Source organism: Phoenix dactylifera, chromosome 6 (assembly GCF_051530095.1).
Source record: "Phoenix dactylifera cultivar Ajwa chromosome 6, Ajwa_hap1_PhDact_Kaust_v1.1, whole genome shotgun sequence".
Classification (NCBI taxonomy): Eukaryota; Viridiplantae; Streptophyta; class Magnoliopsida; order Arecales; family Arecaceae; genus Phoenix; species Phoenix dactylifera.
In genome coordinates this window covers 24455281-24476947 of record NC_143195.1, presented here as the reverse complement: position 1 = coordinate 24476947, position 21667 = coordinate 24455281, and the positions used below count along the sequence as shown (strand labels likewise).

The following is a 21667-nucleotide window of genomic DNA, read 5'->3' as shown; positions in this document are numbered from 1 at the left end:
TCTTTTGTCTCTCCAAGATACTTGTGCCCCATCCTCTCAAATTTCACTCACCCGCTTGCCTGATAATCCTCAGTTTTCTTTTTTTTTAACATAAAAACCCCACCATCCCACCTAAGGTTTCTCTCTAGAGAGAAGTGTTCATGTTTGCCTCCCTCTTCTCATATCAAGTTCCTCTCTCTTTCTTAGCCCCCTACCAACATCCTGATAATCCTCAACGCTCTCTCTTTGACTTAAAACTACACCTAAAATCTCTTTCCCCACTCCTCTCACTTTGTGTCAGTGTGTCTGTGTTCAAGTTATTTAAGCAAACAACTATGTCCAGCGACCAATATCAAATTTCTCCTTTGTTAAATTCAGATGAGATCCAATGATATATGCCCCTTTTTTTAATATGTTCTCCTAGATCTTCTTCCAGAAAGGATGCAATAAATAAAGAGGGTAAGTTAATTAAAAACATGAGCACATTCAACAATTCACATGCGCAAATTAGTAAATGAATAATTACCATTATATCAATGCTTGATGGGATCATGTCCATCCATTGAACATTTTCTCTTTTTAATTTTATTTTTTTACAATTATTTTATTTTATTTTATATTTGTTTTTTATGTATTTTCTTTTTTTGTTTTCTTTCCATATATAACAGTATTTTTGGTTTTTATGTTATGCTATTTTTGTTCATATTTTCTATGTTCAGATTTCTGTTTTATTAAGCCTTTCCTCAAGGGGCATTGCATATTCCGGTTTTTTATTTGTCACTAGTATCTTGGCATTACAATTCATTTGCAATGTCCCAGAATCGATCACAAGTCCCTTTTATTAGGCGTAACTGACCAGTCTTCCTTTTTCAATGGGATATACAAATATATGGAAATAAACCTGGACCCAGCAGCGAGCTGCAATCTTCTGAAACATAAAATTAGTCAAGTACCTTTTTGTCTCATATAAGAACTCCTAAATCAGCAAGAAGAGCTGATTACTACCCACCCATAAAAGACTGGCTGAGCCCAAGTTTGATTGACATCAGGACTCTTCAGAATTGGAAACCAGCAACTGATTTTAGGCCCATTGAAAGAAGTGGCTAGCTACTTAATAGTAGCCCAAATATGAGACTGGGTAATACCCTGAAAAGAAAATAAATATACATTGGGAGCCTAGTTACAGCCCATGTTGATGCTAAAAGGCCCATGTAAGTATCCCTAAAAATTGAAAATAAGATTCATCGTAAAAAGGAAAAATAAGGCAAATTTAGGGCCCAAGAAAGGAGCCGATTGAACTGATTGCCTGACCTCCTTCCTTGCTAGTGTGGTTCAGCCAAAGGATATCTTTTAGCTGGTCCCCTGCTGCCAAAAAGCTGCAGTATTTAATATTCAGGAGACTTATAACTGACTTATTAGAGGTTGGTAATATGCTTAAAAATCTAGCAGCTGTGTAGGTTTTTCTTGGTAACTAGTTATTGAAAATCAATGAGATACTTTGGAATATTGTATTTTGAAAAGCCGATATTTTGCCTTCCGGTAGAACGCACATTAGGCAAGACAATAATGATCAAAACTTTGACTTTGTTGTTAGGACAATAACTCTCATGGCAGTTGTTATTTTGTATGTCTTTCCCTCCTATGAGTATCAATATTTGGACTAAATATGAGAGAGAGAGGTTTGTTTTCCATAATTTTCTTATAATGAAGTTGAAAGTCTGCTTAAGCATTAAATGCTGTTTAAATGTAGTAGGGATCGTGGTGTGTGGAAATTGTTCAATCGTTTTGCATGTTATTCCTTTGAGATAAGAATGGGTGTAGAGTTAATTGACACATCTATGACTTGATTTTTTGTAGGACAATTTCTTTCAAAATAATCATAAGATAACATTATTTACTTGGGGAAAGCTTGCAACTGGGTCACATCAATTGTAATGCAATTGATGGCATATAGATAGCCCCATGTGATTATTTGTTGTCTATAGTGTATTTGAGAATGATGCCGTTTGTACAATAAGTAGAGTAGGTGGATCGTTGATGGATTGGCAAGGTTCTTCTGCATGCCTTTGAGTACACGTTTTGTTCGCGGGAAGAGGGGAGAAAGTGTGATCAACGGAAAACTGAAAAAATACCTCATGTTTGCTTGGAGTTTTCAAATGAGAGAGATGAAAAAGTAACTTTCCTATGAAAATAAGTTTTCCATATTTCATGAGAAAGAAAGGCCCATGTGGGATATGGAAAAGCTACTTTCCCACGGGATGAGAATTGTGGTAACTTTTTTTCCAAAAATGCTCTTAAGCCATCATGATCTTCTTAATAGTAATTTTTAATAGTTAATCTTAAGTATAAAAATATACTATTAAAAATCATCACAATATAAAAAACTTGTGGTAATTCTAATATAAAAATATATTAATAATTATTTAAAATTTTCACAATATAAAGAAATACGAGCAAGCGTATCGGATCAGAGAAACTAAACCGTTTTAGGGTAGTTGACTTTGAACGTAGGGCTAGTGACTTTGATCAATGGCTTCCGCTCAGGAACAGAACAGGAAAAGGAAGTAGTAATCCCGCAAAATACACTACTCTCATTTGTCTAACTATTAACTAAAAACTCAACCCAATAAATATTTTTAATAGCTATTTTAAATATTTAAAAATATTTTTAAATATTTCTAGATTTTAAAATATTTAAACATAGCTATTAAAAATATATTATGAATTGCGGTAACTTTAATAGTTAGACAAGCATCTAAATATATTATGAATTGTGGTAATTTTAATAGTTAAAAATACTTAAAAGTAGCTTTTAGAATATACTTTGATCTTTTTGGTGTTGAACCTTCAAAACCTTCATATCATGCTGTTCTAAGTATTTGATTCTAAAAATTATGCATGTGATGGTTTTTTCCTTATAGTCCTGTTATTAGGGGTATAATAGGTATTTTACACATCTTTTCTTAGAAAGCAGATGCTCAACCAAACATAAGTCTCTGGAAGGTGTGTTTCCTATACCACTTTTTCATGGTAAACCAAACATACAAAAACGACTTTCCTATGTCTCATATACCCGGGTATCAGCTTCCTAGGAAAAACATTCCTGTGTGGTAAAATTTTTCCCATGAACCAAATGAGTCTTGAATGTTAAGACAAGACTTGTTATACAAGATCATAGTTGGTTCATAAGGTTTGATAATAAAGAGCATGTAAACATAGTAGACTTTTGTTGCAATGTGAGCTTAGGACTTGCAAGAGGAGAAAAGAAAGGGAGCAAATTGAGATGACATGGATTTCTGCAAAAAAAAATGATGTGAGATCTTATAAAATAGAGTGTTTTGGTTTGTGGAAGTCCCAAAGACGTGAGGAAAAAAGAGATGAGGACCTACGAAGATCTGGATTAATATTGTGGCCTGTGGGGGGAGTGCACTGAAGAGCTGGTGTTTATAGATGACTATGGCTATAGTCTTGGTAGGAACAAATGAAGATGAAGGATTATCATATGATGCAATATAGATGGGAGTCATGGGATGAGTTGCTAATTGTTATGAAAGCTACGACTACAGCTATCTCAGTATACATATATTTATGAGATACTTCTATCTAGTTTTGTGGTAGGTGAATGGAAATACCTCTTTTAATTGTACAGTAAGGAAACTGATACATCTAATTTAGGGGGTACAGGACTTAATTGAAATATCTAACATGGTTTCACGTTTGGTGGATATTGTCATAATGCCTGTTGAGATTTCACTTCAGCAGCAAAGCTTTTCTTGTTGTTCAGTGACCTGATATTGTATTTTTCTTTCTTAAACAGATAGATGATAAGCTTTATATATATCTGGAATATGTCTCTGGTGGTTCCATCCATAAACTTCTTCAAGAGTATGGGAAATTAGGTGAACCAGCGATTCGTAGCTATACTCAACAAATCCTTTCGGGCCTAGCATATTTGCATGCTAAGAATACTGTCCATAGGTATAATTCAATATCAGAATTCATTTTACCGGCTATTTCTCTCCCTCTGGGTGTCTGGTACTCCTGCTCCTAGATTATTATTTCTGATTCTAATTAGTTTTTTTCCTGCCTGTGCAGAGATATCAAAGGTGCAAATATTCTTGTAGACCCAAATGGCCGTGTTAAGCTGGCAGATTTTGGGATGGCAAAACATGTATAATTTTACATTTGCTATAGCCTTTCATAATTTGGGTGAATATGTCTTTACCTATTTCTTGTGCTGCTGCACTTAACATTAAATTTGATGATTTTATAGTTTATCTTCTCTGATGCTCAGGTGCTTATGTTCATATAGTTTGTCAAAGTTTTTGCTATTTTCCACTCTTTAGAGCTCCAGCTCTATATCAGCATCCAGAGGTGGTCTTATATTTGTTGCTAACTTTAGACATGAATATATTTGCTATAATGTATGATGCTTTAGCTGTAAGTGCTTTAGATACAGGACAAAAAGAGTGTCCTATGAAATGAGTGTGTGTTTATCATATCTCACTGCCTTATATAGAGGCTGAAGTTGAAATTCTAAAGGGAAAGGAGAGGCATGACTTCCTGATGATTCATGGAGTTGATTGGTTGATTATTAGTGGGTAAGTTTTTTCCCTTTTTTTAAGAAACATATTGAGAATGCCACCATCTTGGTTCGAACTTGGGACCTCTCCCCAGTAAAAGAGTGGTGCCAGCCAGCTGATCTAAGTTTCTGCTGGCATGAGAGGAATATGTGTTTCAACCAAAGTAGAAATTAAAAATTTCATGCTAACAGAGAAAATAAAGTTACCAGATGGAAGGAAAAACTTTCAAGCTAACTGAGAAATTAAAAATAACAGATGGAAAGAAGAAACTCTCTAGGATATCATGCTTTTCTTCTTTTATACCTTATTACAGTTATTATCAGTGTATAATTGCTGTCTTGCATTGTTTTTCCTAAAGCATCCTTTTAACCCTTAACTGCTCCAGACATGGATATTAGACCTTAATCTCTTTCTTCCAAGTTGTGTGGTAGCAAGTTTATACTATTGTTAGGCCCCTTAAATCATGAACATGACATAAAAACAAATACTTGTACAATATGACCAATTTACGGGGATATGGAGCTGACCATCATTTGAGGACATCAAGCCGCAATTAAGGAACAGCATGCAATATTGCAATAAAGAAACCTCTGGAGATAGTGCACAGTTGATGTACCATATATTGGATGCACAAATGAGTCATCTTACTTATACTATAGGTTACTAGTAAGTACTAATCTGCAGTGTTGCACCTATTCTAGTACTCGTAACCATGTGGCATGTGCAGCTGGACACTTAAACCCATCTTCATCAACTTTCACCTCTTAATTTCATAACCTTTTAAGGTTAAATTTTAATTCTCAAATTTTCATGAATTTCCATCTTACTGATTGTGGAATCTACATTTCAAAATTATCTTAATGCTCCCATGATCAATGATTTAAGTGCCACTATCACTGGGCATGTTGCGCCACTGCTGACATACTTGATGTGCTCTGTTGAAATGAAAAAAAAATTAAGAACCTTTTTGTCTTGGTGCGGGGTGGTACCAACCATATCAACCTGTCAGGAATTGACATGGTTCTATACGGGCCAGCACCACCCATAAAAAGCTATTTGCTTGGTACCTGGTACCAAGTGCTGGTACTGGCGTAGCACGTGCAGGAACTTGAAACCATGGCCATGACACGACGCAGCAGTTGTTATTTTTAAGTGTTGTACTTCTAGGGAGATTGAACTTAAATAATTAACTTGTAAATGTCCTTGAGCATTATTCATAATCCTATGTGTCATGCTTGTTGTTTTTCAGATTACTGGACATTCATGTCCCTTATCATTCAAAGGAAGTCCCTACTGGATGGCACCTGAGGTGAGCATGTTTTGAGTATGGATAGATTTTGTTCCTTCCTAAGTTATAACTGTGCATTTTTTTTCCTTCCTTTCCCTTACAATACTGTGCTTCCTGTTTCATTTCTCATTGACATCATTTGCTCAGGTTATAAAAAACACCAATGGCTGCAATCTTGCTGTGGACATTTGGAGCCTAGGATGCACTGTTTTGGAGATGGCTACATCAAAACCACCATGGAGCCAATATGAAGGGGTTTGTACTTAGGAGATAAATGTTTAATCTTGAGTAGGTTTTTTTCTCCTTATTTGATAGAAAGGGAGGCCTAAGCCCATCTACTTTTATTAAAGTAGTAGTATGATATTTAATATACCGACATATTATATAAGCCAATTTGAAGTTTTTATTTTTGTTTCATTTTCTTTTAAAGTAGTTATGCTATGCCCTAGAAGTATTTGAACCAAGATTCGCCCAATTGATATCGAGACCCGTACCGGTCGGGGGCCGGTATGGTTCGGTACCGAACCACCGGCACGCCCAATTTTTTCGAGTGCCGGCACGCCTGTACCAGCACGCCTATTTTTTTCGAGTGCCGGCATGCCTGTACCGGCACACCCATTATTTTCGAGTGCCGGCACACCCATTTTTTCGAGTCTAATTTGATATTTTTTTGGGTATTTTCTTGATGTTTTTTGATGTTTCTATGATTCCGGTTTAACCTAAATGATGCATTTTATTGTTTTATAATGATACAAATCATAAAATGATTAGTGAGATGTATACTACAAGGAACAACATAAAATATCCTCAAATCAAGTAGGAATGTAAAAATTATAAAATCATAAAATCAATTACATACATTTAAAGTACAACATACATACCGATATCTAAAATCTGGTCGAGTGACGATAACTCTGATAGATATCCGGATCATTAGTATAGTCAAAAAGTACATCAACCCACCCCTCTAACCAAGCGACGTAGTCTTGTACGTTTATCCCATAAGGAATGCGCCCCAGGTTATAAGCATTTTCGGATCTCTCGCTGAAGCTCTGACTCTGATAGGTATCCTCTGGTTGATAATATGGCTGTAGAGGTGCCCATCCGACCCGCGAGATGCTTCGGGCTGATAATACAGTTGTGGAGAGGCCTTCCACCAGCTAAGTACTGCTTCAACCTGATTACCCGTCTTCTCTTGAACTGTGTTGCACCAGTTGCACTTTTTTTGGTGCCGATCCGAGAGCATTTGCCTATGATCTCAGCCAGTTGATCTCACGCTTTAGATCTTTTTTTCTTTATGGCTCAATTCCTGCAGGTTTATCAAGTACGTCAGTTTATCAATTATTTAAAAATAGCAAAATTTCGTTATGGCGAAGATTTTTTTTTATTTCAGAAAATACATCTAATTTATCTAATATATAACCCTATTTAATTATATATTTTTAATAATTTTTAAATTTTAAAATAGGTTTAACTACCATAAATTCAGAAAAATATGATGTCAACCTTAGAAATTACTTCTAAATTATGTAATATGTACTACTAATTTTTCATAATTTTTGGTGTTATTTATATATTTTTATTTTTTTAATTTAAAAATAATTTTAAAATATTAATATTTCAAAAATTAATTACAGCTAAGATCCGTGTAGAATCCAATAATGGATGCTATATATATTTTTTTAGACCCTCGGGCATGCATCAAAGGCTACTTCTTTTTTATTTTTTTTCAAATTTAGGTTTAGACTACTGTGCACATGATTGTATCAAAATTTGAATGAATGGACACCAAATTTGTATGGAGGGTAGCTTGCATGGTCCTAAATACATTTCTAATTTGCAATTTTTTAAATTTTTATTTATTTTATTTTTTTCTTTTAATCGAAATATATGTTTTTAATTTTTTAAAATTATATATAACTCAAAAATTAAAAATTTTTATGCTAGCGTGTGGATCGTCCATAGATCTACAACATAAAAATATCAAGCCCAAATCGAAAGTTTTGGTATGATGTTTTCTTATTTTGCAATTTTTGAGCTATTTTTTCAAGTCTCCCAAAAAAAAGAGAGAATGAGGTAGGAGAGAGGAAGCGCACGTTAGTTAGCCTTGAATCTTCCTTCTGATAGCCCGAGTCGGTGTTGTTTTTAGAGTATTTGGGAAGAAGCGGTGGAGAAAGCCGCCGCTTTCAAATGCTATTGGGAAAACCTCCTTAGGCCTTCTTAACAGTAAAAGCATTAGGTGGCTCCACAGGAACCAGGTTGACTCGGTGCAAACCAGCCGGTTCGAGTATGCACCGAATCAACCGGTTCAGACACTTACTTGCCGGTTCCGGTCGGTAAGGGACCGGTTCTGGCTAGCTCGGTAGGGATTCCGGTCGGTATGGGGGTAGAATTGATATTATTAGGCGAACCGACCCTGCTTCGTACCAAGACGGCTAGACGCTGCCTGAACCGGACAGTTCGGCCTGATTCGGCAGACACTGATTTGAACCCAATTTACAGTGTATATTAATAAATTATATATGTTAAAAGTTTGTTGTTTGAATATAATGGAGAACAAGTTAGCTTTTTTAATCATCTTCTCATGTAAGTTATTTCTATGTTCTAATTTACTTTAGAAACCAACAATTCTTTTATTGTGAGAATCTACGGGTCTGATATGCTGATATATAGGAAGACATGTTTCGATCTTTTTTGTTTTCGTGGTGTAATAATCTAGATAACATTGTTGCTATCCTCTTTATTTAATAATTGCCATATGTTGTGCTTATGGGTTTTACTGTAACTTTTTGTAAATGGGATAATGTTCTCGAGATTATTTTATGTAGTTTTTGTGCAGTATTATTGGCCTGCAGTGGTCCACTGAATATGTTGTTGATGATTTAGTAATCAATGCTAGAAGTCTGATCCACCTGTTTCAAAAATTTCTCCAATTTTAGCACTTGTAGACAGGACAGCAAGCATCATTTTTGACCACAATATAATTAGTCCGGTACAAAAAGTTGTTAGTGACCCATTTAACCTTGGATCTTTGTCAGGATCAGCAGTCTGTTAATTCAGTCATTGCTTTTTTCGGATACCCACAAATTTTCTTCTTTCAGTCAAAAACTAGTTTGGATAAATAAATCCTTATCAAAACATTAAACACTAGTAGATTGTTTGCGAGCATGCTCCAAAATTATTTCCTCCTCCCTAGTAGCTAGCATACCAGTGTTTCTTTTAAGCTGCCTGATATTGTTTCTGATCCAGTCTACAAGCTTGAGCAGAGTGAAAAAGATTCATGTTTCAAACTCCACTCTCTAGATACAGTATCTTGGTTGTTGCTTTAATATGTTGTTTCTCTACTGTTGAGCACTTCAACTAGTCCTCCTCCAGCCTTTGTTTTGCTTTTAGTTAACTGATAGGTAAAACAAACATTCCCCTAAAATCTTCTCTGAAAAGATCAAGCTCCTTAAATGCTTTTAGAGGAAGTACTGATTTCTGAAAACATATGCTTATGCTAGTTTTTCAGATTTTCTCTGATATTATTCTCAAGTGATTAATGTTACATGAACAATGGTCTCTACTTGGACATGACACCATGTGTGATCTGTACATTTTGTCATAGACACTGCTGTTTGCTGATTGCTTGGTTTGAGGTTGCGGCTCTTGTTTCCCACTAGCGAATGAAAAGGGAGAAAAACTCGTCTTTCCTACACAAATCAGTCCTATCTCAAATCCTAGCCAACAAAGAAAAGAAAAATAAAACAGGGGAAAGAAATGGAGAAGAGCTAGGATTTGCTTTAGCTATCTTTTCTTTGCGTCCGAGTCATCATGCTTATCCTGCTACTCTTGAGTGTTGATCCCTTCCCTTGTGTTGATATTGGTCTTAAATCTTAATGGTGATCGAGGGTTTAGATGGGCCATCACTTCTACCTTTGTAGGCAGTGGTGGAATTAGAAGGGAAACCCTATGGTTTTTTGTGGGGATTGGGGATGAGAGAAAAGAGAAAGATGGGTTTATGGAATAGCAGGGGCATTTGGGGCCTTCTCAAACAGATGTGGAAAACTAACCAATCTACCTAAGAAGGATCCCTGCTTGTAGGGGCCCTCACCAAAGGCATATTGCCTTCTCCTGCCATGTGTGTTCAGCTGGGTTTGGATTGGACTTTTCCTTTCTACAGTCCAAATAATTTCATATATTTAACTTGACTGCATATATGATACATATACACACACATGCATATATATGCATATGCATATACATGTAGATATATATGGTTTCCAAATGTAAAAAAGAAGCAATGATCTTTACTAAATACCTTCATATTTGTATATGGTTTCAAATTCAAATTGTGATGGCTTCTTCTTCATTTGCTTAATTTTGTTTATTTAATTATTTTTGGGTAACCATGAATTAGAGTTTTGCGTTTGAAACATACTTAAGATTCTGTGTTTTTAAACATTTCTTCATTGCTCATTCCGAAGATCTAGGAATAGAGACACTTTATAAACCTTTCCTTTTAAGTGACAGAATCCAGCTTCACTTCATAGATGGGGTTTCATTTTGCCTGCAAAGTGATTTCCACTCTCCAGTTTACATTCCATGCATGAATGATAGATTTGAGTCTTACAAACAGATTGAGATGTAAAACCAACGTGTGTAACATAAAATATAATTTAACAATGCCACCTTGTACAATCAACAACGGATGTTGCAACTTGCAACACTTGGCCCTAGAAAGTTGCCATCAGCAAAACTAGATTCCAAACATCAGAGGAACTCTCAACTGTTGTCTAAATTAGAGGCCCCTAGTAATGCCTATCATTTTTCTTATGAAGTCTGAGAAGCATGAATTCCAGCGGAAACTTAGTGTGCCGTGTTCTACTGAGTTTAAAATGCCATTTTCTTTTTACTTGTGAATATATCTATATTTTTTATGAATGTTTTTTCTCCATATTTAACCAAGAGTTGAAGTGGCACATGCAGGTGACATGTTGGCTTGGCAATGGCAGGAAACACTTCGTGTTGTCTTGTGACACATGCAGTGGTATGGTAGCATGCCAAGTCTTGGCCTGCAGTCAATACCATGCCTGTGTTGCATGCTAGTAATATGTCGGCATTATATCTGTCATGATGTAGTTGCCCGTACTGTGCTACTGCCATGCCAAATGACATTTAAGTCCTTGGGTTTAACTCAATGACTGCATTTACTTTTGTAATCGAGAAAATGACTATATTTGCAATGGACAGAATGCTGCTGGGAAGGGAGTAATCTAATTGCCTTTGAAGACAATTTCTGAATCCTATTACTTATTCTTTTGAGTTTTGTCCTTATTGCAAATATGCCTTGTATAAGAAAATGTAATGTTTGATTGAGAGAACTAGAAAACCTTTCATGATCGGTTGGATCTCAAACTTTAAGGTTTAAATTTTAAAAGATTCACTGCCCAGACTTCAATGCTTCCACCAGGCAAAAAAGGAAGGTGCCACTAGAGCTAGGGTGGCATATTGTGTGATAGGCCATATAGGAATCCAGACCATCAATTATTATTACACATCTTGAAACACAAATAAAATTTTAGCAGTTTTGGTTACTTGAAAATTGTCAGTTTAAGCAATCATTTATCTTGTCAATGAAAAATCTTCCACTTTGTAACTATATGCTACTAGTTGAAGATTTATGGTAATTAGTCATTTCCCTTTCTTGAATTTAAGGTGCCTGGGCATATAGCAGCATATTTACTATATGTAAGTCTTAATTTTACATGCCAACTTCTTCCAACCACTTTTTGTGTAATAACATGTACATCTATATACGATTCAAGGTTTGTTGTACTGGTCAGTATTGTACCGTACCGATACCAAATCGGTATACTGTACAAGACCGTACTGGCACTTGGTACGCCGAGCTGTACCGTACCGAACCGCATATTGACATTGTAATAGGATGGTGCCGGTATGGAGTCTGGTATCGAGACGGCGAACCTTGTATATAGTTATCTAGATATGTGGATGTGTGCATACAATTGCGCATAGCTTTACATGTGTGTGTTAAACAAGAAATACACCCTTGATTTTATTCACATGGACTGGTAAAAAAATAGAAGATATTTTGGTTATTTAGTTGGTGCATCTGAAAGGGTGAAAAGCTTATCCTTGACTGCACTAGTTAAATCACCTACATACCTTTCAGTTCTTCTCACCACATGTGAGTGAATCCCATGGATGTATCGGTCATTTTACTACTTTGTATAGTTCCAATACATGCTATTTTCTTACACTCACTTTTGAGTTATGACATTTGCTTGTTCTGGTCTATAGATAGCGGCCATGTTCAAGATTGGTAACAGTAAGGAGCTTCCAGCAATCCCTGATCATCTCTCAGATGAGGGCAAGGATTTTATAAGGCAGTGTCTGCAACGTGAACCATCTAATCGTCCTACAGCAGCTGAGCTTTTGCAGCATCCGTTTGTGAAAACTGCAGCATTGATGGAAAAATCTGTTTTCAATTTTGAACTTTTGAAACGGCCTACGCCTGTTTCAAGTGGGCCAAATTCCAAGGTATCACCTATTATGTCTAATTTAATTTTTAAAATGGAATATTTGGGATTTGACTTGTCTTTGCATCAAGTTGTACAAAGTTTGTTATTATTTTCTGGTCTTAAAAGTGTAGTTGGTTCTATTCTTCATCTGTTAATGCTTATTGTCAATCTGTCTCAGGCAAAGACCTAGCCTGTCTTCTAGGAACCTGGATGATCACCTAGGTGACCGAGTACGAACATTGTTTGAATTCAACTATTTCATTTATTTATCAGATGTTGCACTATTTTTGGTAAACTAAAATCTTGACATGCTTCAAACCATATGTAGCCATGAACATATTGAATGAGTACTTAATATAAATTAACACACTTTGAAGATAAACTGTAATTTATGATATTCATGTAAAGCTTATATAAAAATTATAATGGAAATGACATCTTGTCTTATGTTCTATGAGCTCAGATCATAGAAACTGCGGACTTTTCTTGGTCATCCAGCTTGATGGATGTTTAAGTTCAGATCTATGGCTTTTATTAAAAATTTTGGGTCAGTTGTTTAGATTAATTTTTCTTTTTCTAATGCAATTTGTTGTATTCTCTTGGGTCTAAATTGATATATTTTACTCCATTGGCATGTTTGCTGCTTTGGCAGTTCATGCAGACATCAATACATGGGTACATATATTGTAGGTATATATGTATGTGAGTGTGTTTGTGTGTCTTATATATATATGTATGTGTGCTGGCCTTGGTGATGGCTCCTAGATTAATCAAGGCTGAGTCGCTGCCCAGGGCATTGATCAGGTGCCCAAGCAACCGCCTGTAGTGACAGTGATTGAGATAACAAATGAAAAGAATATTTTCCCAGGGCTATGTGCATGTCTGTTTGGATGTTTGAATTTGAATTTCTACATGCATTCAAACTAAATTTTCAATATATTTTTTTAAGCAAAATTTTCATGTTTGAGAAACTGTTCGAGTAACTGATTTTTTATCAGACATCAATATTTACTGATTCTTACATATAAATAAATAGTCTCATGCATTTGTTTGTCTTCAAGCAAGCGTTACTACTTTAGGTATTGATAATTTGTTTCTTAATTTGGATTTGTTATTACGTCAAACTTTAATTTTCATGGAAATGTGACCACTAGGTCTGCTTTTCTCTTGGTTTTGTTTTGTCACTATATATGTTAAGTAGCCAGGCCTAGTAGCATTGAATGTCTTAGGTGCAATCAAGGAAACAGGAGGAAATTTCGTTCACTAGTTTTATGGGTTCCTATGGCGTGCAACATGTACTTTGTTTTTTGAAGCATCACAATTGATTTTCATGTTGTTGTAGGTAAAATTTCATGGCGTTGGGCATGCTAGAAATCTTTCTTCCTTTGATGTGGAAGGAGTAGCAATTCATCAGATAAGGGGTGCAAAGGCTTCTACAATGACCAGGTAGCCTGCCTTTTCCCTTTCACATTCAACTTCCTTTTTTGATGAAAGCACATGAAAAGAGGTTGGTGGACAGCACGTCTTCTGTATATACTATTTATTGCATTGTAATGAATTTGGATTACAAAACTGGAGTCATGACCTAAAAAATGTCCTCCAATTATAAGATCATCTGGGTGGAGATACAGGTGAAAAAATGTTATTTCAACAATTATGTCATTTCTCCTTGTCCTTGCTTTTCAGTTTTAAGCATACATGTCATATTGGACCAGGTTTAAAGGAATGAAATAGTGTTGTTGAATAAATAAATGTATGTAGTTGTAGAAAGGTTTGCCTTCACTTAGAATCACATTTATCTAGTTATTGATGTTAATCCTCCTTTACTTCAATCCTTAATCATCGAAGCACTGAGATCAAAGTATCTTGTTCTAGAGCTCTTCAAATCAGCAGTTTTCCTTCAACACCAACATCGAGGTTCCATAAGTTCGATGTGACATCAGCTTAAACATTAATAGTTGTGAGGGCTTGGAATTGTTTTTTGACTTAAGGGACATATTGGACTTCTGTTCTTAGTTAGAATTGTTAAAAGAATTGGAGATTTAGGGATGTTGTTTCAGACGATACACCGGATGGCTGTGTTATTGACTATTAGATGGCGTATATGAAGGTTAATATACATCAAGAGAACAATGCAGTACCAATTAAGAGAATTATCAGCAAAATCACTAGGATGGGACTAAATTGGTGCATTCTTATTCCATTCTGGTTCAACCATAAAAATTTCCACAAGGATGGAAATGCATTTCGCGTTAAATTGATAAATAAAGAAAGCATACGTTAGTAGTATAATACCAAGGATAGCTGTAATTTTTAAAATTGTCAATGCTGATTCCAGTTTTTTATGTAACCATAGTTCTTATGGCATCGGATTGGTATTTACTGGTGAGGCAGTGGTGCTTATTGTCCACATGATTAGTATTATTGAGGCTGAGGTTTTTTGACTTGTTTTAACAAATACACATTCTGATACTAGAGCCTGAGTGGGTAACAAATATTGCCGATGACTATTTCAAGTAGTAAACTGTTGAAATTCATGCAGTCACATTAGCTCCGAGATGCCATGTTGCTGTTGAGAATTTGCTCGTAATTATGCTAGGAAATTTTTCACTAAGGTGGCTTTGTCGAGGAGGGTGGCTCAGGGTGCAATTTGACAATGATCCAACCACCACATCTACATGTGTGCATGCACAAGCATTTTCACTCACAGTGACACATACAAACTCACTTAGACACTGTAGAGAGAGATAGGGAGAGACTTTGGATCAAGTCCACCAAGAGGAAGACGGTCCCATGAAATACGCATACCAAAGAAAGTTGGGTGTCCTCATTCAAAACTTCAGATCTCTAAACACAAAACAAAGGCCATTTTAAGTAACATGGTTCTCTTATTTCATCTCCATTCTTTCCTAGTTTTGGTATGGGCATTAATATATCAAAATTTTCTTTTTTGGGAGAAGAAAAATCTGATTGTAGTAACAAAAAATACATCCCAATATATTTACCTTAGTATAGGCTTATAAGTTCCTAAGTAACACTCTAAAAATAATTTGAAATATACAAAACCTGGCACAGTTATCTCATGCAGAGTTGTTACTAGAACAGAATCACAACCACAGTAATATCTGCTGACGTTAGAACTTAGAACAGGTTGTGGATTTTATTTTTTTGGGTAAAATCCACATGATATGGAAATATTTCTTCCAAAGTTAGGAATCACAACAACAATAATATCTGCTTACATTAGAACAGAATTAAAGATTGGATCTATTAAGTTAATTAGTATTTACTAACCATCCAAATTGGAGGAAAAAACAAGAAGCAGCACATCTTGGTACAAGTTTGGTGGGGTGGGGGGGGGGGGGGGGGGGCGGTGAAGAAGAAAGAGGGTTGGGGGAGGGGGTGAGTACCCAGTCTGGGCGGTCTAGAGGTTTTCCACTGGAGCTGTATGTCTTGGTCCTTGAGGGTCAGGACTATCATGGAGGGAAACCCTTTTCTTATGTGTTTGATTTTTTTTTTTTTTTTTTTTTTTGGGGGGGGGGGAGATAGATAGATGGATAGAGAGAGAGAAAGGCTTCTCTTCGTTTTTGTCTGCCGCTGGAGTTGCTACCATAGCCATTTGCCCCTAGAGCTGCTGTTGTAACTGCTCGCTACCAGAGTTGTTGAGGAAGAGAGTAGATTTGTAAATAGAAGAAATAAAAATCTTTCCCTAATCCAAGTCCCCCAATTTCATTTAATATATAAGAAAATCCTTTTTGTTCATTTGAATTCTAAATGGTTTCAGTATGTCACTGGTTTACCAGTGATTCAGATGGCTATAATAAAATGCTGATTTTCTCGTAGTTGTCTACGGGGACAACCAGCCGGTTTGGTCTAATTTGAAAACATTGCCTTAAATTTTCTTGGAGGTAGGGCTGAAAATGGGCTCAGGCCGGGCTATGGGCTAGGTCTGAAAAATTTCGGGTCGGGTTCAGGTTTAATTATAGAGCCTATTTATTTTTCAGGCCAGCTGGGGTATATCATTAGCCCGGCTAGAGCCGGAGCTTGGAGAAGGCCCGATTTAAAGCCCGAATGTAGGCCCGAACCTAGCCTGGTTAAGACTTGGGCCGAGTTCTTGAATAAGGCGATGAAGCCGGTCTTAGTCTTGGACGAGGACAGTGGTGGTGAGATCTCGTCCCTCCTGAGCTCCATCGTGGGGTTCTCAACTCGCGGAACCTCGTCCTGCATGACGACGGCACGCCACCTCTGCCGTTTTTGGTCGGTCAGGGTGGCCATGTCGGCGGCCTTGAGGGCACTCTCAACGGTGATCTCGGTCTTGTAGACCTTGGAAGTACGCTCATAGGGGCACCAGGTTGGGGGTGGTAGAGGCGGCCAGGCACCTCCATCCGCCACTGGAACTCAACCCCCGGCCGGGCCAAGTCCTTGAGCCACTTTACCATCACGATGAACCTGGGTTCGCCCACCGTGCCCCTCCCCAGTGTCTACGCTGACGCCTTCAACAGCTCCTCCAAGCTATACATCTCTCCAACTCAACAAAACAGCAGCTTTCGAAGACTCTCCCCTTCCCATGAGAACCCCAACCCAATTGGGATCGGGCCTAGGCTCGAGCCTGGGTTTTCCTAATTTTTTTGGGGCCTAAGCCTGGCCCGAAGCCCAAAAAGAAATTTCGGGCCGGGCTCGGGTAGGGGCATGGCCTGGCCCACTTTCAATTTGTTGATTCAATTGCTAGCAGTCTTCTTCCCCGCATTGTTTTACAACCCTAATCACTAAAAGAATGAGAAAGCAGTCAATTTTTTGGCAACTTGGTGAAATTAATGTTATTTTTTTAACCATAAATCCAAATTAGTAAAAGGAAATTAACTCTAGTTTGATTCATTTTGATTGACGAACTAAGCTGTCTAAGCCAAAAATACTGGCAGTGGTGATTTCTCCTCAATATACTTTTTACTGAACCAAGGACACCCCTCAGAAAAGTTCTCTTGCAGCAGGGTCTTAATACAAGAATAATCTACTATAGACTTATAATTTCTTGTCTTTATCCCTTTTTTCCCTCCCTATTGATGGGTATGCTGTTCTTTTTAGCCTCTTGTTGAAGCAATAGTTGAGGTAATATGTTGTCTATGTTTGGTTAGATCAACAAAAATACTAGCTTGGTTAAGGGACATGACTCTCAGGCCATCAATATTTATATATGCTGACTGGGAAAGTGTAAATTAGTTAATTTGCTATTCTGAATGGTGGATTTGGTTGTTCTTTTTTAGAGTGTTTTCAATGTTTTGGCTTTTGTACAAGCATGTTTTTCGAGGCATTGAGCAAATCCTACTCTCGTGTCACCTTTTTTTTTGAAATTGTCCTGGTGTCATTTTGTATAGAGAACAATTCTTTTTATACAGTTTTGACATGAGTAGCTTAGTATTTTGTAAAATAAGTGATCCTTTGATCTCATACATGTGTCTAAGGTTTGGTCAGATGAGAACATAGCTTGAGGCTGACACTAATTATTCTAGTTTCTGTTCAAACATAGCTTGAGGTTAGCAGGATATCTAGTTTGGCTCTGAGAATCCTACATGCTGCAAGTACAATTAATGTTTATTTTATCTGCATTTTTTTAAAGCTGCAACTGGAGCTGTAATGTTCCTGGATGTTTTATTAGAAAGGGTTCCTCGTGAGTCATGACCATACCTATTTTGGATGTCATCTTTATCCTGTTTTCTTTTCCTATTCTACCTAACACTCGTGTTTTGATAAAGTCAAACTCAATATGTTTCTGACTTAAATTGTTCTGACTTGCAGTGATATTCATATGAGGGACATATCTTGTCCTGTCTCTCCCATTGGAAGCCCTCTGCTGAATTCAAGGTCTCCAAAACATATCAATGGAAGGATGTCCCCATCACCCATATCAAGTCCTAGAACCGCCTCAGGCTCATCCACACCTTTGACGGGTGGCAATGGTGCCATTCCATTTAGTCATCCCAACCAGTCAGCTTACCTTCGTGAGGGGTTCATGGGCATGTTAAGATCCCCACATGATCTCTGTACTAGTGGGACAACCTTTCATGATCCCAAGCTTGATCTTTTTATAGGGGTGCACCAAGGCTCTCCTGTTCTTCGAGAAAGGATGGCATCTGAAGCTGACATTCTCAGTGCTCAATTTGGAAGGGCAGGACCTGGAAATCTCCGGGACCCATATGATAGGCAGTCTGCACTGGACTATCATGTGCCTCATCAGATCTTGAGAGATCCCACAAAACTGAACCCATCACTAGACCTTATGCCCTGATTCTTCCATCCTTGGCCGTACAAGTGGTACCGATTTTGTTAAGGGCTGGTCAGCCAGCGCTGGCTTGCTTTTGAGCTAGTGGATTATTTTTTTGGTTCTAGCATGTTTAGATCATCTTCATTTGCGTAGGAAATCAATCCTGTATAAGCGCCCAAAGTTAACCATAGAATAAATATCTGGAAATTTGAAGGCTGAAGCAATGATCGTGTGAAGTCCGTATCTACAATACTGTGCATCAAGTTTGTATTGGTAAGTTGCTCTTCTAATTGCTTGTTTTCTCAATTGATGATGTCAATGGTGGGAAGTTTGTCATTTTTGGATGGAATGATAGAAATTAACCAAATGACAGAAGTAGGTCGTAGACCTTCTAATAATGTTTGATTGATTTGCAAATATTTTTTCCTTTTCACCGACTTACTGCATTTATTATTGCCTGTTAGTGTTAAGTGGTCTTGTGAGACCTCTTCGTAGTGATCCACAAAGCCGAGTTTATAATTGTACAATATCTTGTATGGGCTAAAAGTGTGCCAAAAAAAGGTGTTATTGGAATAGGTAAAGTTTGGCTTCCTTCTGGCAAATGGACATGTGCAATGCACATCAGATGAAAGATAATAAATAAAATAAAATAAAACTAAATTAAACTAAATTAAAAATATAAGATAAATTAATGAATAATATCAATAAAAAGTATAATATAAAAATATAGGTGAAATGACAATAAAACACAATATAAAATAAGCTGAAAACACAAACAAAACAGAATGAAAAATGGTTAATGAAAAATAATATTAAAATAAAATAAAGAAGTGACAAAAATATTCCACCAGTTGGACATGCCCTCAGCGGTTGTGGACATATCTACAAATATTTGTTTATTTAAATTGAAATATTTGTTTATTTAAATTGTTAAATGGACCCCTCACTGGTAGACTTGCCTCTCTAGTTACTCCTGAAGGTAAAGAGGGAAAGAATTAAGAGATTTTATGTAAATATGGAAAAAGAGGACTACGTATGACACATTTATTTTCTTCCCAAATTCAAAGGAAGGTGACATACTAAATAAGGATACTGTTAAAGAGATTTGAATGGTGAAAAGGAAAAACAAAATAGGGCAAAATGTATTAGAGCAAAAAATGGTGAGGAAGGTGACCCAGACATATCAGCAACTGTAATAGGAATGTTGTTGGTGTAGAATGAGAGGGAGAGGGAAGGTCAGAGGAAGTTGAGGATGGCAATTTAAAGAGGAAATAAAATATAGAAAAAGAGAGAGCGAAAGAGAAGGGAGAGAGATGTGGGCTAAGTTAGATTTTGGTTATTAAGAAATCCAATATGAAATTTTAGAATTGAAGCAATTGTTTCTTTCACGGTCCCAACCTGAAATCGTGAGTTTGCAACTGCCACTCTTCACTAGCATGCAAGGCTTCCATCATGATATCATAATATGCAGCAAAAAAAAGTCAAAGCAACTAAAATCCAAATTCTAATAATTAATAAATCCAACCAAGAAGAGTATCCAGAATTTTGTTCGCGAGAGTCTTCAACTATTCCTCAAACACATCAGAATAAGACACCTATAAAATATTTCCAATATGAAACTATAACTGTAATACTAATTCTAAGCTACATTGGTATAATAAGCTCTTGCTTCTAATTGCGTGCCTATTATAGTACTGCATTAGTGACTAATTCTCTGAATCGGTAAGGAAAGAAGAAACTAGATAATGAGCCCAACAGCCCAATAAGTAATATTTCTTTAACTAGATAATTTAAGTAGTAATTTAGACAAATATTCTTTCTAATACTAAGGATATAAGCAAAATCATTATTTAAATAAATAGTTTTTTATAATCAAGAATATTCATGTTTCTTCAAGTAATCATACTCATATTCATATCCATGTTCCCATTTACAAGAATTATTTAAGATATCATAATTCAACTCAACAGTCTTTTTGACTATGACCACATTTATACCCTATTGCCGGATTTGAGAATTGCACTTATACCCTGCGGAGTGGGCTAGAATACTCTACTTATATCTTGCAGAGTGGGTAGAATGCCATATTTATACCTTTGGCAAGCCTGAATTAGCAGGCTCTAAAATTATAGTCAGGTGGAGGGTCCAAAATTCAAGATGTATCAAGTCTATTCTTAAATTATATATATGTCAAATTATAAAAAAATGTGCACAATCCACAAGATTTATCAACATAGATGCATAATATTTGGTAATAAAATAACCTATTCAATTTACAATTCTGCTTTCCTTCTTAAAAGACAAGTTTATAAATTCATGAATTGCATGTTAATCAATTTATAATTTATTTAATAACAATATTTTTTTAGAGTAAATAATTAAAAAAATCTAGGAAAGGTGAATTGTTACTTACCTTGCTAGTACATAGACAAATCCAAATAAATTTCTAAAACTTTTTCCTTAAAAACTCAATTTTAGGACTATAGCATAATGCCCGTTTGTTGGATTTCTTCTTATCTAGATGATTGCACCCCTACATAGAGTCAAGTTCAATTGTTAGAAAAGATTGCAAAGGAAATACGGGCAATTGTAGAAAAATTGAAGGAAGGGGTGAAAAAGGGAACAGGACTAGCTGGGTGGCACCGTCCAGTGGCCCTGATGGGTCTGATATGGTAATCGAACCAATCAAATTGCAAAATAAGGGTCAGATTTTGGTACAGATAATATGATAGGGTTGTTCAAGGAGGGGTACAATGGTTCTCGACGGAGGTCGGAGAGGGTGCTGACATAAAGGGTAGTCACATTACTTTTTTTGGTTCTCTCTACTAGGGTCGACCAAAGGCACATAGAGAGAGAAAGGTGGTAAGGATTTTGGGGTATGTATGAGTCCCACCAAGTTGGAGAAACATAGAGGCATGAGAGAGAATTAGGTAGAGAAAATTGGAGAGAGAAGAGAGAGAGAGAAGAGTGAGGGTGAAACATGGGGAAGTGGTCGGGGCTTCTCCTAGGAGGTTGAGGGAGAAGGGAGACGATT

At 36.5% G+C, this 21667-nt stretch overlaps 1 pseudogene across 1 annotated transcript in view; it reads left to right on the top strand.

The window, feature by feature from the left end:
• LOC103717728 (mitogen-activated protein kinase kinase kinase YODA-like) overlaps positions 1-18939 on the top strand; it is a 28663-nt pseudogene extending 9724 nt beyond the window's left edge. The window contains exons 6-12 of the transcript XR_016395737.1: positions 3797-3957; positions 4075-4150; positions 5812-5871; positions 5998-6105; positions 12154-12393; positions 13717-13820; positions 18168-18939. The product of XR_016395737.1 is annotated as a mitogen-activated protein kinase kinase kinase YODA-like (transcript). The remainder of the gene's footprint in view (positions 1-3796; positions 3958-4074; positions 4151-5811; positions 5872-5997; positions 6106-12153; positions 12394-13716; positions 13821-18167) is intronic.
• The last annotated feature ends 2728 nt before the right edge of the window (positions 18940-21667 follow it).